The sequence below is a fragment of the Pristiophorus japonicus genome, chromosome 22, assembly GCF_044704955.1.
Source record: "Pristiophorus japonicus isolate sPriJap1 chromosome 22, sPriJap1.hap1, whole genome shotgun sequence".
NCBI lineage: Eukaryota > Metazoa > Chordata > Chondrichthyes > Pristiophoridae > Pristiophorus > Pristiophorus japonicus.
This window is the reverse complement of record NC_091998.1, coordinates 46364512-46379461: the sequence shown is the minus strand read 5'-3', so window position 1 is coordinate 46379461 and position 14950 is coordinate 46364512. Positions and strand designations below refer to the sequence as shown.

At 46.6% G+C, this 14950-nt stretch overlaps 1 pseudogene; it reads right to left on the bottom strand.

The window, feature by feature from the left end:
- Nucleotides 1-345: 345 nt before the first annotated feature.
- LOC139235257 (U2 spliceosomal RNA) lies at nt 346-547 on the bottom strand (annotated as a pseudogene).
- Nucleotides 548-14950: the final 14403 nt, after the last annotated feature.

The window sequence follows — 14950 nt, the reverse complement described above, 5'->3', positions numbered from 1 at the left end:
AGTCCCACATAAGAGGTTAGTGTGCAAAACTAAAGGATATAGGATTGGGAGTAATGTATTGGTATGGATTGAAAATTGGTTAACTGACAGTAAACAGAGAGTAGGAATAAACGGGTTTTTTTCGGGGTGGTGGGAAGTGACTAGTGGGGTACCACAGGGATCAGTGCTTTGGCCCCAGCTATTCACAATATATATAAATGATTTGGATGAGGGAAACCATTTTTTTTTTTTTTTTAATTTTTCGTAGCCAATCTTTCCAATTCTTTGTCAGATCACAAACGCCAGAGGTCACCTTGCACACATCAAGGATCACCCTGCGCTAATGCTCTTAGCCAAAAGGCCTAGAGCCCAAGCACCGTTCCTGGAAGTACTGCAATACCAGGTTCGTGCCATGGAGGTGGATGGGTCAATCCACCCCACCCACCTTCTATTTCCAAAAAGCATAGGAGAACCACCTTCCTGATCCAGGGAGAACCACGTTGGGGTCATGGTTACTCCCCTGTCAGGTCAGTTACGCATGATCTTAGCCAAAAGGCCGAGAAGCGATGTATGAGGGAAACAAATGTAATATTTTCAAGTTTGCTGATGACACAAAACTAGGTGGGATTGTGAGTTGTGAGGAGGATGCAAAGACGCTGCAAGGTGATTTAGTTAGGTTGAGTGAGTGGGCAAACACATGGCAGATGCAGTATAATGTGGATAAATGTGAAATTATCCACTTTGGTAGGGAAAATATAAGGACAAAGTATTATTTAAATGGTGATGGCTTGGGAAGTGTCGATGTATAGAGAGACCTGGGTTTTCTTGAAAGCAAACATGCAGGTGTAGCAAACAGTTAAGAAGGCAAATGTTATGTTGGCCTTCATTGCAAGAGGATTTGAGTACAGGAGCAAGGGTGTCTTACTACAGTTATACAGGGCCTTGGTGAGACCGTTCCTGGAGTATTGTGTGCAGTTTTGGTCTCCTTACACAAGAAAGAATATACTTGCCATAGAGGGAGTGCAGCGAAGGTTCACCAGACTGATTCCTGGGATGGCAGGACTGTCTTTTGAGGAGAGATTGGATCGACTGGAGAGATTGAATCGAAGGAAAGAAAGAAGGAAAGAAGGAAAGAAAGAAGGAAAGAAGGAAAGAAAGAAAGAAAGAAAGAAAGACTTGCATTTATATAGCGCCTTTCATGACTACCAGATGTCCCAAAGCGCTTTACAGCCAATGAATTACTTTTGAAGTGTGGTCATTGTTGTAACGCGGGTAAAGTCCTGGAATCCTGCTTGTAACTGGAATTCCTGATATCCAGATCTCATCTTCGTTGCTCAACTCTCTCCCGTCTCAGGGGCATTAAAACCCTTTGAATTGTAAGGTTGCCTTTTCTGTTCACTACTGCGAAATAATTAGGAAATCCTGTGAACAGAAAAAACAATTTCTACACAATGAGGAGCATCCAACCATGCTACAGAACTTGCCTGGTCCCGAAGGTGTAATGAAATAACTTGCAGCGTTCTGCATTCAGTCTGTATTACCTCTCTTTGCATTACTCGGAGGCAAAGCAATGTCAAAATCATGCACTACAATTATTATTGACACAGTCCAAGTGTTCTCAAATAAATTACACTGAGCGACACGCGCTCCACTCAGAGCTCCGACACGGCAAGCGAGCCCCAGGTGGGCGGAGGAAACGTTTCAAGGTCACCCTCGAAACCTCCTTGATAAAGTGCAACATCCCCACCGACATGTGGAATCCCCGGCCCAAGACCGCTCAAAGTGGAGGAGAAGCATCCGGGAAGGCGCTGAACACCTCGAGTCTCTTCGCCGGGAACACGCGGGAAGCCAAGCGCAAACAGCGGAAGGAGCACATGGCATCCCAAGTCCCCCACCCACCCGTCCCTCCAACCACCGTCTGCCCCACCTGTGACAGAGACTGTAGCTCCCACATTGGGCTCATCAGCCACCTGAGAACTCATATTAGTGTGGAAGCAAGTCATCCTCGACTCCGAGGACTGCCGAAGAAGAAGATTACTTTGGCACTTCAATAAGCAGCAAGGTTGTCAATACCAGTTCATATTTGTAAGAAGGTATCTTACCACTCAACAATGACCCCGAAGTTGTCATCTCATCAAGTTTTGAATGGAGAAAGCAGAAGTTACTGCATTCATGGTCTTATGGGATATTGGAGTGGCGCAAAGATGTTGACCTAACAGAGCAAATGTTGCCCTGAATTGATAGTCCCACCGTTTGCAAAAAGCCAGTCTTCCTAACAATATGTCTATGCCATAAGGATTTCATGGATTAGCCTCAGGGACTGCAGTTGTTTCACTTCCTGAATCCATGCAATTGCGATGGGTTTAGCTTTCAACATCAGCTGTGGCTCAGTGGGCAGCACTCTTGTCTTGGAATCAGAAGGTTCAAGTGGGTCCAAGTCCCACTCCAGGGACTTGAGTACAAAAATCTAGGCTGGCACTCCAGTGCAGTGCTGAGGGAGTGCTGCACTGTCGGAGGTGCCGTCTTTTGGATGACATTTTAAACTGAGGCCCGGCCTCAGTTAAAATTGCCTATTACCGAAGTGATTCATTCAAAGCAAAGACACTCACAGGGTTAATTCCAGCCGTGGTCAGTGTTCGGAAATTAACTCTCTGATTCCCTTAGTTACTGACCAGGTTACCAATCTCTTGACCTCAGCCCCAAGTGTCCTCTCACAGCACTATTTATACCTATAAATGTTGGCAACTTGCCAACTCTGTAAGGCCAAAGTTGTTTTTTTTTCCTCTTCAGCAGACAGTTTATTAAATACGTGATGTATTTTTCAATGTCCTTTTCAATATTCCGTTCATTAAAAATGTTCCTTAAAGACATCATTGTCCACAGAAGGTCTTATCAATTCCTCGGGGTATCTCCACTGGTTACTCCTTTTATCTGTGAGAAAGTACAGCTTTTGCTAAAACTAACAGTTTCCACAGTAGCTTCGTGACTTCGCAAGCTCTGCTGGTTACAACATTTGGTCAATTTTACAGGCTGGCCATTTTAAAATGGTGTATTCTCATAGTAGTCAAGAGCTAGATGTGTGCCTAAAATGCACAGGATGCCACAATGTGTACTGTGGAGAATCTCTGACATGGAAGAGAATGGTTCTCTCAGTGCAATAACACGAGATGGGTCTTTGACAAGACTATTCCAGTTGGCCCCGATTTTAACTACAGGCGGACTCCCCGCTCAGACCTGAGTTAAAATTACAGTCGGTTCTCAATGATGTCATCAGGCCATGACACACACATGTGAAGAAAGATCCTGTTGGTTCCTGTCGTGTGTCCTTGCTGCCTGCTCAGGAAAAGCAGGTTAAAATTGCAGATTGTGATCGTGGCGGGTTTCGGACTGGTAAGAGCCGGGGCAATTTTAACTGCCCACCGACCAGGTTTCTGCTGAGCGAGTCGGGATAAAATTGGGCCCACACGTGTGCCTGTTTTACCCAATGATTTCAAAATAAGCAGTTGAAACGTTTGAGACTAAGGTGCAATGAGAAAACTGTTTTCAATTATTTATTTGTACTCGAGAAAGAGAGGCTGGCTTTGCAATAATAGAAACAGACATACAGATGGGGGTAATTAAATAACATGCCTTTTTCTTTCATACTGAGAAGTTAAAAGCAATAATAGTTTGCAATGATTTATTTAGGCAATCATCTACTTATCTAGCTGCAGTGGGGAAATAAAACTACTCATAATTTTTCTATATGATTTCGAAGCAAGCTGGGGTTTGAACTCAGGAGCCTTTTTGGGAGGAGGGTTGTTTGACAAGAAAATTATTTTCAAGGCTCTTCTTTGAAACGTTAAACCGAGGCCCCTTTCAGGTGGACGTAAAAGATCCCACGGCGCTATTTCGAAGAAGAGCAGGGGAGTTCTCCCCGGTGTCCTGGGGCCAACATTTATCCCTCAATCAACATAACAAAAACAGATTATCTGCTCATTATCACATTTGCTGTTTGTGGGGGCTGGCTGAACGCAAATTGGCTGCCACGTTTCCTACACTACATCAGTGACTGCACTCCAAAAGTATTTCATTGGCTGTAGAGCGCTTTGAGACGTCTGGTGGTTGTGAAAGGCACTATATAAATGCAAGTCTTTCTTTCTTCAGAGAAGGTCGAGGGACACGGACAAATAGAGAGACAGAGAGACAAGCAACCATTGTTCATAGATAGAACAACGCATTTATACAGCACCTTAAATGTAGAGAAACGTCCCAAGGTGCTTCACAGAGGGGGAATCGGACAGAAATGGGTGCCAAGCCCGAGAAGGAGATGTCAGGAGCCGTGAGCTTGGTTAAAGAGCTGGGGTTTAAGGAGGATCATTAATCTACAATTATCAGCTGTAGCTCAGTGGGTAGCATCCTCATCCCTGAGTCTGAAGGTTGTGGGTTCAAGTCCCACTCCAGCGACTTGAGCACATAATCTAGGCTGACACTCCAGTGCAGTGCTGAGGGAGTGCCGCACTGTCGGAGGTGCCATCTTTTGGATGAGACATTAAACTGAGGCCCCGTCTGCTCGCTCAGGTGGACGTAAAAGATCCCATGGCACTATTTTGAAGAAGAGCAGGTGTCCTGGCCAATATTTATCCGTCAATCAACATCACTAAAAACAGCTTATCTGGTCACGATCACATTGCTGTTTGTGGGAGCTTGCTGTGTGCAAATTGGCTACCACGTTTCCCACATTACAACAGTGATTACACTCCAAAAGTACTTCATTGGCTGTAAAGCATTTTGGGACGTCCAGTGGTTGCGAAAGGCGCTATATAAATGCAAGTCTTTCTTTCTTTCTAAAGGAGAGGGTGATAGAGGTGTAGGAGAGAATTCCAGAGTGTGGAGCCTAGCTGGCTGACACAGCTGCTGATGGATGGACAAAGTGAAGGTGCGATGCACAATAGGTCTGAGAGTCAGAGGAAGTGAGAATTCTTGAGGACAGCGCAGGGTTGGAGGAGGTTCGAGAGATATGTCAAGCTGAGGCCAGGGAGGGATTTAAATGCAGCGAATTTCATGCTGGAGGTGTGGGGGAAGAAGGAGCCAATATAGGTCAGCAAGGGCAGGGCTGATGGTTGAGTGGGGCTTGGGGCTGTAAGCATCGGCATAAACATCAACACAGACTTCAGGATTTTGGACTTTACGTTTTGGACATTGCTTTTTCATATTTCAGAGGAGCTGACAGCTTGACTGGGACAGGCCCAGGCATGTTCCACAGGAATACGTATCAGGTGGGCGGGATTAGTCTGGGATGGCTGAAAGCAGATGGAGGACCCTTTGTCATGTAATGGGAACCCATCAGTGGGAGATCAGGTAAAGTGGTCGGTGCTCAAGCCATCGAAATGACTGAGAGTCGCGGAGCGCGGGAACCTCAGGACAAAGGAAGCTATTTGGCCACCCAGACTCGTTGGAGCCTTTATCCCCAGGAAGAGCCCGGTAACAAAGGCACAGGCCTAAGATGTGATTCATTGCCCTTCAGTTGGACTGCCTCAGGCAAAGGACTGGTTTTTGGCACGAGGATTCAGCAAACATTTGTCAGGCATAATTTGCAGCCATCTCTATCTCTCGCCTCTTCTACGCTTGCTTGCTTTGATCAACGCACTCAAGGACCGAGCACTCTGTCTGGGACGGAGAGAAGAAGAAACCATCATCTACGAGCAAAGAAAGCCTCGCTATAGAAACATAGAAAATAGGTGCAGGAGCAGGCCATTCAGCCCTTCTAGCCTGCACCGCCATTCAATGAGTTCATGGCTGAACATGAAACTTCAGTACCCCATTCCTGCTTTCTCGCCATACCCCTTGATCCCCCTAGTAGTAAGGACTTCATCTAACTCCCTTTTGAATATATTTAGTGAATTGGCCTCAACTACTTTCTGTGGTAGAGAATTCCACAGGTTCACCACTCTCTGGGTGAAGAAGTTTCTCCTCATCTCGGTCCTAAATGGCTTACCCCTTATCCTCAGACTGTGACCCCTGGTTCTGGACTTCCCCAACATTGGGAACATTCTTCCTGCATCTAACCTGTCTAAACCCGTCAGAATTTTAAACGTTTCTATGAGGTCCCCTCTCATTCTTCTGAACTCCAGTGAATACAAGCCCAGTTGATCCAGTCTTTCTTGATAGGTCAGTCCCACCATCCCGGGAATCAGTCTCGTGAACCTTCGCTGCACTCCCTCAATAACAAGAATGTCCTTCCTCAGGTTAGCAGACCAAAACTGTACACAATACTCCAGGTGTGGCCTCACCAAGGCCCTGTACAACTGTAGCAACACCTCCCTGCCCCTGTACTCAAATCCCCTCGCTATGAAGGCCAACATGCCATTTGCTTTCTTAACCGCCTGCTGTACCTGCATGCCAACCTTCAATGACTGATGTACCATGACACCCAGGTCTCGTTGCACCTTCCTTTTTCCTAATCTGTCACCATTCAGATAATAGTCTGTCTCTCTGATTTAACCACCAAAGTGGATAACCTCACATTTATCCACATTATACTTCATCTGCCATGCATTTGCCCACTCACCTAACCTATCCAAGTCACTCTGCAGCCTCATAGCATCCTCCTTCAGCTCACACTGCCACCCAACTTAGTGTCATCCGCAAATTTGGAGATACTACATTTAATCCCCTCGTCTAAATCATTAATGTACAATTTCGACTGGGAAACTGAGCTTGAGTCTGGGACTTGGAAACCACAGATTGGTACAGAACCAGAAGATACGCCTCATCGGGAGAAGCAGCGAGTAAGCCAGAGGGGTAACTGGTGAGCATTTATCCCAGCCCACGCATCCTTTAGACCACCGCATTGTGTGAAGGGGTGTCGTGTGTCCCAACCAAGCCTTAGGGTTTTAGTGGGGAGGTTCTGCGCGGATCATAAGCGTACGCACAGTCTGTTGGACAGATTCGGTGGTACACTATTGAGCCAAGCAGGGGTGTTTTAATCGTGCGTACTTCACAATAGGGGCCTGTTCAGATGGGCCAGTGTTGTCTGTTGTACTGTGTTTGTTTTACGCCACCGGGGTGTGTTTTTACTGGGTGCAGGTGTGTGCTTTAATGTGAGTAAAAGCATTGTGACGGCTGAGACCGAAAGATCTGTCTATTTACTACTATAATTCCCGGGGTCTAGAACTGTTGTAAGGGGGGGGGGGTCGCGGGGTGGGGTTGGTGATTCGGAACCACCAAGGGCAAAACCACTTACAGTGCGGATAGGATAAGCGGAAGTTTACTGAGGGTGGAGGATGGGAGGGCCAGGGGGGGCATTGGAATAGTTGGGTCTGGAGGTGACAAAGGCGTGGGTGAGGGTTTTCAGCTGCAAGTCAGCAGAGGCAGAGGCAGGCGACGTTACAAAGCTGCGAATATGTGTCTCTGTGATCTGGAGTCAGAAGCTCCACTCTGGGTTGGACAGGACGGCAAGGTTGCGAACAGTCTAGTTCAGTGGTCAGGGCGGGGGCTGGAATCGGGGGCAAGAATTTGTGGTGGCGGTGAACATAACAACATAAGAAATAGCAGCACTATAGGACACACAGTCCCTCGAGCCTGCTCCGCCATTCAATAGGATCATGGTTGATCCGATCATGGACTCAGCTCCACTTCCCTGCCCGCTCCCCATAACCCTTTACTCCCTTATCGGTTAAGAAACTGTCTATTTCTGTCTTAAATCCATTCAATGTCGCAGCTTCCACAGCTCTCTAAGGCAGCAAACTCCACAGATTTACAACCCTCTGAGAGAAGAAATTCCTCCTCATCTCAGTTTTAAATGGGCGGCCCCTTATTGTACGATTATGCCCTCTAGTTCTAGTCTCCCCCATCAGTGGAAACATCCTCTCTGCATCCACCTTATACATCCCCTCTGCATCTAATCTTATACGTTTCGATAAGATCACCTCTCATTCTTCTGAATTCCAATGAGTAGAGGCCCAACCTCCTCAACCTTTCCTCATAAGTCACCCCCTCACCTCCGGAATCAATCGAGTGAACCTTCTCTGAACTGCCTCCAAAGCAAGTATATCCTTTCGTAAATACCTAAACCAAAACTGCACGCAGTATTCCAGGTGAGGGCGGGGGGCGGGCGGGGGGGGGTGGGGGGTTGCGAAAGTTTACCTCGCGTTTAACTGGAAGAAATTCTGGCTCATCCAAGGGTGGACGTCGAACAAGCTGCCCGATAGCACGGAGGCAGTGCAGGGGTCAGGAGATGGTGGAGGAGCGATCGAGGTGGGTGCCTTCCGCACACATGTGGGAGCTGACCCTGTGTAGATAAGGAAGAGGAGGAGGAGGCCAAGGATAGATCCTTGGGGGAGGCCAGAGGTAACGGAGCGGGGGAAAAGGGCAACATTGCTGGAGATGCTCGGGCAGTGGCACTGAGCTCAACAAAGGAGCAGAGGCATCGGAGGAGCATTGCAGGGCTGACCATATCAAAGGCCGCTGACATGAATGAATCTTCATGTGAACCACGCGCTTTTGAATTCCCTTGCTAGCCAAAGAGCTAAAATGCCGTAACCAGAGCTGCAGAAGATAAGAAAAGCACGAATGATTTATTTTAAAGGCCGTGCCAACAAGTTATTCAACCATCACAGCAGAACTCTGCCCAAGGCCTTGAAGGGCATTTTGCAGTCGGAGTGTTGAAATCTGGACTGATCTAAGCTGGGACCATTCTCCTGCTGTGGGAAAAGAATGTCTCAGTTATTGATTTTTGTAAATATAGGAAGAATTTAATCTTTCCAGCCTGCTATTAATTTTTGATTTATCTATATCACAGAGCAATAAATTGAATTAAATTCAAGACACCAGACCAATTTCCAGCTGAAATGCTGCATTAATTCTGTGCCCTCTGACCCTTGTCGAATAATGCTATTGCTGACACGAGTGTTGCACCTGTGAACCAATATTTCTCCCCTTTCGAATCATTGCGAACAAAATGACATACGAAGCAAGTTGAGTTTTTAATAACGCTGTGAATTTAATTGCTCACGTTGCTGCGATGAATCCCACTCCCTCCCCCCAACCCGGCAATTTTCACACTAATAAAAATGGGTTTCACTTCTCAGGTGATTGTCCCGTTCACTCATCATCCCCTGTGCTCGCTGACCGACATTGGCTCCTGCTCTACCAGCACCTCAAATTTAAAATTCTCATCCCCGTGTTCAAATTCCTCCATGGCCTCGCCCCTCCTGTTTCTGTAATCTCCTCCAACCCCACAACTCTATGAGTTCTCTGTGCTCCTCCATTTCTGGCCTCTTGTCCAGCCCTTCCATGACTTCAGCTGCCTGAGCCCTAAGCTCTGGAATTGTCTCATAAAACCTCTCCCTACCTCGTGTGCGGCCTTTCACATGCAGCTTAAAACCTACCTCCTTGACCAAGCATTTGGTCACCGTGTCAACTGTGGCTCAGTGCCTAGCACTCCAGAGACCTGAGCACAAACAAGTCTAGGCTGACACTCCCAGTGCAGTGCTGAGGGAGCGCTGCACTGTCGGAGGTGACGTCTTTCGGATGAGACGTTCAACCGAGGTCCGGTCTGCTCTCCAAAGTAGACATAAAAGATCCCACTATTTTGAAAAGATGGCACTATTTCGAGGAAGAGCAGGAGAGTTATCCCCAGTGCCCTGGGCCAATATTTATCCCTCCATCAACATGACGAAAAAACAGATTGTCTGGTCATTATCTCATTGCTGTTTGTGGGAGCTTGCTGTGCGCATATTAGCTACCGTGTTTCCGACATTGCAACAGTGGCTACATTTCAAAAGTACTTCATCGACTGCAAAGCGCTTTGAGACTGATTCCCGGGATGGCAGGACTGACATATGAAGAAAGACTGGATCGACTCGGCTTATATTCACTGGAATTTAGAAGAATGAGAGGGAATCTCATAGAAACATATAAAATTCTGACGGGATTGGACAGGTTAGATGCAGGAAGAATGTTCCCGATGTTGGGGAAGTCCAGAACCAGAGGTCACAGTCTAAGGATAAGGGGTAAGCCATTTAGGACCGAGATGAGGAGAAACTTTTTCACCCAGAGAATTGTGAACCTGTGGAATTCTCTACCACAGAAAGTTGTTGAGGCCAGTTCGTTGGATATATTCAAAAGGGAGTTAGATGTGGCTCTTACGGCTAAAGGGAGTATGGAGCGAAGGCAGGAATGGGGTACTGAAGTTGCATGATCAGCCATGATCATATTAATGGTGGTGCAGGCTCGAAGGGCCGAATGGCCTGCTCCTGAACCTATTTTCTATGTTTCTATGTTTCTATGAGACGTCCGATGGTTGTGAAAAGCGCTATATAAATGCAAGTCTTTCTTTGTCCTTTTTTACCATTCTGTAGATCGGTTGCCATCACCATGTCATCACCCAAAAATCACATCGGGCCGGAAATGGCAGCCGGAGGCTTCCCACGGGCTAACACCTCCAAACAGCAAGAAAGGTACATTCGAGGGTCCGTGTGGCCTACTCCTGCTCCTATTTCTTATGTTCTTATGTTCTACCTGGTGCCTCGGGAGCTTCGAAGACTCGCGCTCCTGGGCTGCGCGTAGGCCTGTGTAAAGACCCACGTACCCCGGGGGAGCAAGCGGTCCGCAAGCAACCCTGGGATCATATGGGCCGGCCCAACCAATCACCAAGGGGGATTCTCATTATGCTGTTGGAAATTCCCCATAAGCATAATAGGAATCCCCTAAAAAATATACTTTCACCCCCCTCTTAAATTAAAATAAATCATCCCATGTTCAAAATTAATTAAAATACAATTTAATGAAACATTTAAAGCAAAAATGTAAAATAAATGTAAACATTTTTAAAGGGGATGAAAATAACCTAAACTCATTTTAAAGGTTTCTGAATGTTTTAAGTCAAAAAAAAATGTATTTTAACATTTATTTAAACCCTTACACTGGTAAAAAAAAAAGGCCCTACACCTGATTTCACCAGGCGTAAGAGTTTCTTGACATCCGCTGGGCAGTAGGTGGGCAAATAGCCCCAATTCTCCGTGAGCGAAGGTCTGTTTCCCGGTGGCACGGACGGCCTGTCAAGCCGAAAGTTGACAGATCGCGGGTTTCCGGGTTTTCGCGCGGGCAAAGCGCAGGCAGAGACGCGGAACTGGCTGGGGCGCGTACAACCGCGTACGCACAGCTTAAAAAAAAACCCACACGCTGGGCCACGGTGTTCACTGCTGAATGAATGCTTAACAATTCCAACGCTTCCTCAGCCTGAACTGAGGCGATGTCGGCAGCATCAATAACAAAGGCAGAAAAAAAAAATTATGTAGTTACTCAGGGCGACACCAATTTGATTTGTCCTTTAGGCAACGAATTCTGCCTTTGATATTTCAGCACATTTGATCAACAAGACCATTGATCCGTTGCTTGTAGCAAGAATTACAGTTTCCTGTGAAATGAAAATACAATCATCACTACAGGATCCAACTCTGGGACTTTTATCTGCTCATCTCAGCTCCAACCATAGATTTTGACCTTTACAGGAAAGTAGCATTCAATCCTTCTGTGGAAAGTCAGCCACTTAACCAATTGAAGGATTTTTTTCCTTTTAACTTTTCCCTGATTCGGTACTGACTTAAAAAGTGGATCACCTCTTCCAGGACAACACTGCTCTGAGTCTATTATGAACCCAAAGAGTTGCATCTTCCCCTGAAAAGCACTTCAAAGGACTGAGACGCGACCTGATTCAGCTCTTGAGAATCATGGAAGGTTTAAGTAGGCAAGCCGTTTAACGTGGGCCATGGGTGTAGGACTAGAGGACACAAGTACACAGTCCACAAGCTTCAGGGCAAGTCAGGATTTATTATCTCCTTCCAACGTCAGAGCGGAATCCTGGAACAGACTCCAAAAGAAGGTCTGAATCAATATCTGTTGCGATGGAGGACTGAGAATGACATAAATGCGAACAGGTTAAGTGACCTTATTTTTAAGGGGGAGATAGGGAGGGGTCCTTAAAGTAGGTGATCGGGTTGGTGGTGGTGGTGGAGAGGGCAAGGGGAAGAATCCATAGAATGGTTACAGCGCAGAAGGAGGCCATTCGGCCCGTCGAGCCCATGCCGGCTCTCTGCAAGAGCACCTCAGCCAGTCCCACTCCCCCACCCTTTCCCCGTAGCCCTGCAAATTTTTTTCTTTCAGGTACTTATGCAACTCCCTTTTGAAAGCCGTGATTGAATCTGCCTCCACCACCCTCTCAGGCAGCGCATTCCAGATCCTAACCACTCGCTGCATAAAATAGATTTTCCCTCATGTCGCCTTTGGTTCTTCTGCCAATCGCCTTAAATCTGTGTCCTCTGGTTCTCGACCCTTCCACCAATGGGAACAGTTTCTCTCTATCTACTCTGTCTGGACCCCTCATGATTTTGAACACATCGATCAAATCTCCTCTCAACCTTCTCTACTCTAAGGAGAACAACCCCAGCTTCTCCAGTCTATCCACGTAACTGAAGTCCCTCATCCCTGGAACCATTCTTGTAAATCTTTTCTCCATCTTCTCCAAGGCCTTCACATCCTTCCTAAAGTACGGTGCCCAGAATTGGACACAATACTCCAGTTGAGGCCGAACCAGTGTTTTGTACAAGTTCATCATAACGTCCTTGCTTTTGTACTCTATGCCTCTATTTATGAAGACCAGGACTCCGTATGCTTATTTAACCAGTTGTCTGGATTGTGAAGGATTAGATGGCCCAATGGCCCTTTGTTCGTACCAGACTATGTTTGTTAAACAAATACACAAATTTAAACCTGCCTAGTGTAATGTATGCACCCATGAGTATGCTCACCGGTTGGTGGAGCTGTTGAGTTGGGAGTGGCTAGCCAGTCACGTGATGTTCACAAGACTCAATAAAACCCCAGCCAGTTGGGTTCGAGGGATCCACGATGAGGCAGGTGATTGTGAGCCTGGTGGATGAATTAGTAATGTGTAGTGTGATTGTTAAACCTTTGCTAATAAACCAACCAGTTCTTAATATTACCTTCCCGTGCAAGCGCAGGAGATGCAACACCTGCCCTTTTACCTCCTCCTTCCTGACTATCCAGGTGAAACAGCGATTTACTTGTACTTCTTTCAATTTCGAATACTGTATTCGCTGTTCACGATGTGGTCTCCTCTACATTGGGGAGACCAAGTGCCAATTGGGTGACTGCTTTGCTGAACACCTCCATTCAGTCCGTAAGTGTGACCCTGAGCTTCCGGTCGCCTGTCACTTTAATTCCCCGCTCCACTCCCACTCTGACCTCTCCGTCCTCGGCCTCCTGCACTATTCCAATGAAGCTCGACGCAAGCTTGAGGAACAGTACCTCATCTTTCGTTTAGGCACTTTACAGCCTTCTGGACTCAACATCGAGTTCAACAATTTCAGAGCATAACCTCTGGCCATCTTTGGCTCCCTTCCCTCCCCCTCTCCCTCCCCCTCTCACCACCCCCCCCCCCCAATCTTATGTTTACTTTCTTCGTTCCTCTCTCTCCTTTCTTTTCTCTTTGTCTATAATGGCAGCTGGTCATTACCACACCATTCACACCCTATCCAGATTAACCTTTTTCAAACTTCTGTCATTACCATTTCACCAATCATCCCTTTTGTCTCTCTAATCTCTCCTGCTTTCCACCCTATCACAGACCTTCCCTTTTGTTCTTTATTCCCCTCCCCCTTTCAGTGTTTAAGAATGTGCTCTTTTCGAACATTCAGCAGTTCTGACGAAGGGTCACCGACCTGAAACGTTAACTCTGTTTCTCTCTCCACAGATGCTGCCTGACCCGCTGAGTATTTCCAGCATTCTCTGTTTTTATTTCAGATTCCAGCATGCGTAGTATTTTACTTTTGTGTGAGTTATTAATAGTGTGTGTTGCTATGAATTCTTCAGCATGAACCCACAAAGTAAGTACATTTACACCTGATGACTCAGTCAATTGTGCATCACACAATGTGGAAATGAGTCATTCTCGTTGGAAAACCCAAGGTTCCATCCGTGCTGACTAAGCACATCTCAGCTGGACCAGCAGGTCCCATGCAAAAGTTGACCTGAGTGGCTATAGGGCAGGGAAGGGACAATTAGCCAGGGTTCAAGCAAATCATGCTATTGAGTCCTGTTGGAACTGCATGTTCAGGACGTTTGGTGAGGACCGAACTGGACGTGCTGCAGTTGTACAGGGCCTTGGTGAGATCACACCTTGAGTATTGTGCACAGTTTTGGTCTCCTAGTCTGAGGAAGGACATTCTTGCTATTGAGGGAGTGCAGCGAAGCTTCACCAGACTGATTCCCGGGAAGGCAAGACTGAATCGACTAGGCTTATATTCACTGGAATTTATAAGAATGAGAGGGGATCTCATAGAAGTAGATAAAATTCTGACGGGATTGGACAGGTTAGCTGCAGGAAGAATGTTCCCGATGTTGGGGAAGTCCAGAATCAGGGGTCACAGTCTAAGGATAAGCCACTTAGGACCGAGATGCGGAGAAACTTTATCACCCAGAGAATTGTGAACCTGTGGAATTCTCTACCACAGAAAGTTGTTGAGTCCAGTCGTTGGTTATATTCAAAAGGGAGTTAGATGTGGCCCTTACAGCTAAAGGGGTCAAGGGGTATGGAGAGAAAACAGGAATAGGGTACTGAAGTTGCATGATCAGCCATTTGAATGGTGGTGCAGGCTCGAAGGGCCGAATGGCCTACTCCTGCACCTATTTTCTGTTTCTATGCCTCAGCCGTGATGCTCCACACGGATGAATAACCTAGCAGCACTCCCTGTTTAGGCTCATAGATACAGTGGGTCTGTGGCTCTTGTATCGGACTGTTCAGCCATTAAAGAACTCACTTTGGGAGTGGAAGCAAGTCCTCCTCGATTCCTATGATGATGAGATACAGTGTAAAAGCTTCACCAGTGGAACAAAGGGCTGTCAATGGCCATTGAACCACAACCCAACAAAGGATTAACACCTTCAGAGGATGAAAGAAAGAAAGACTTGC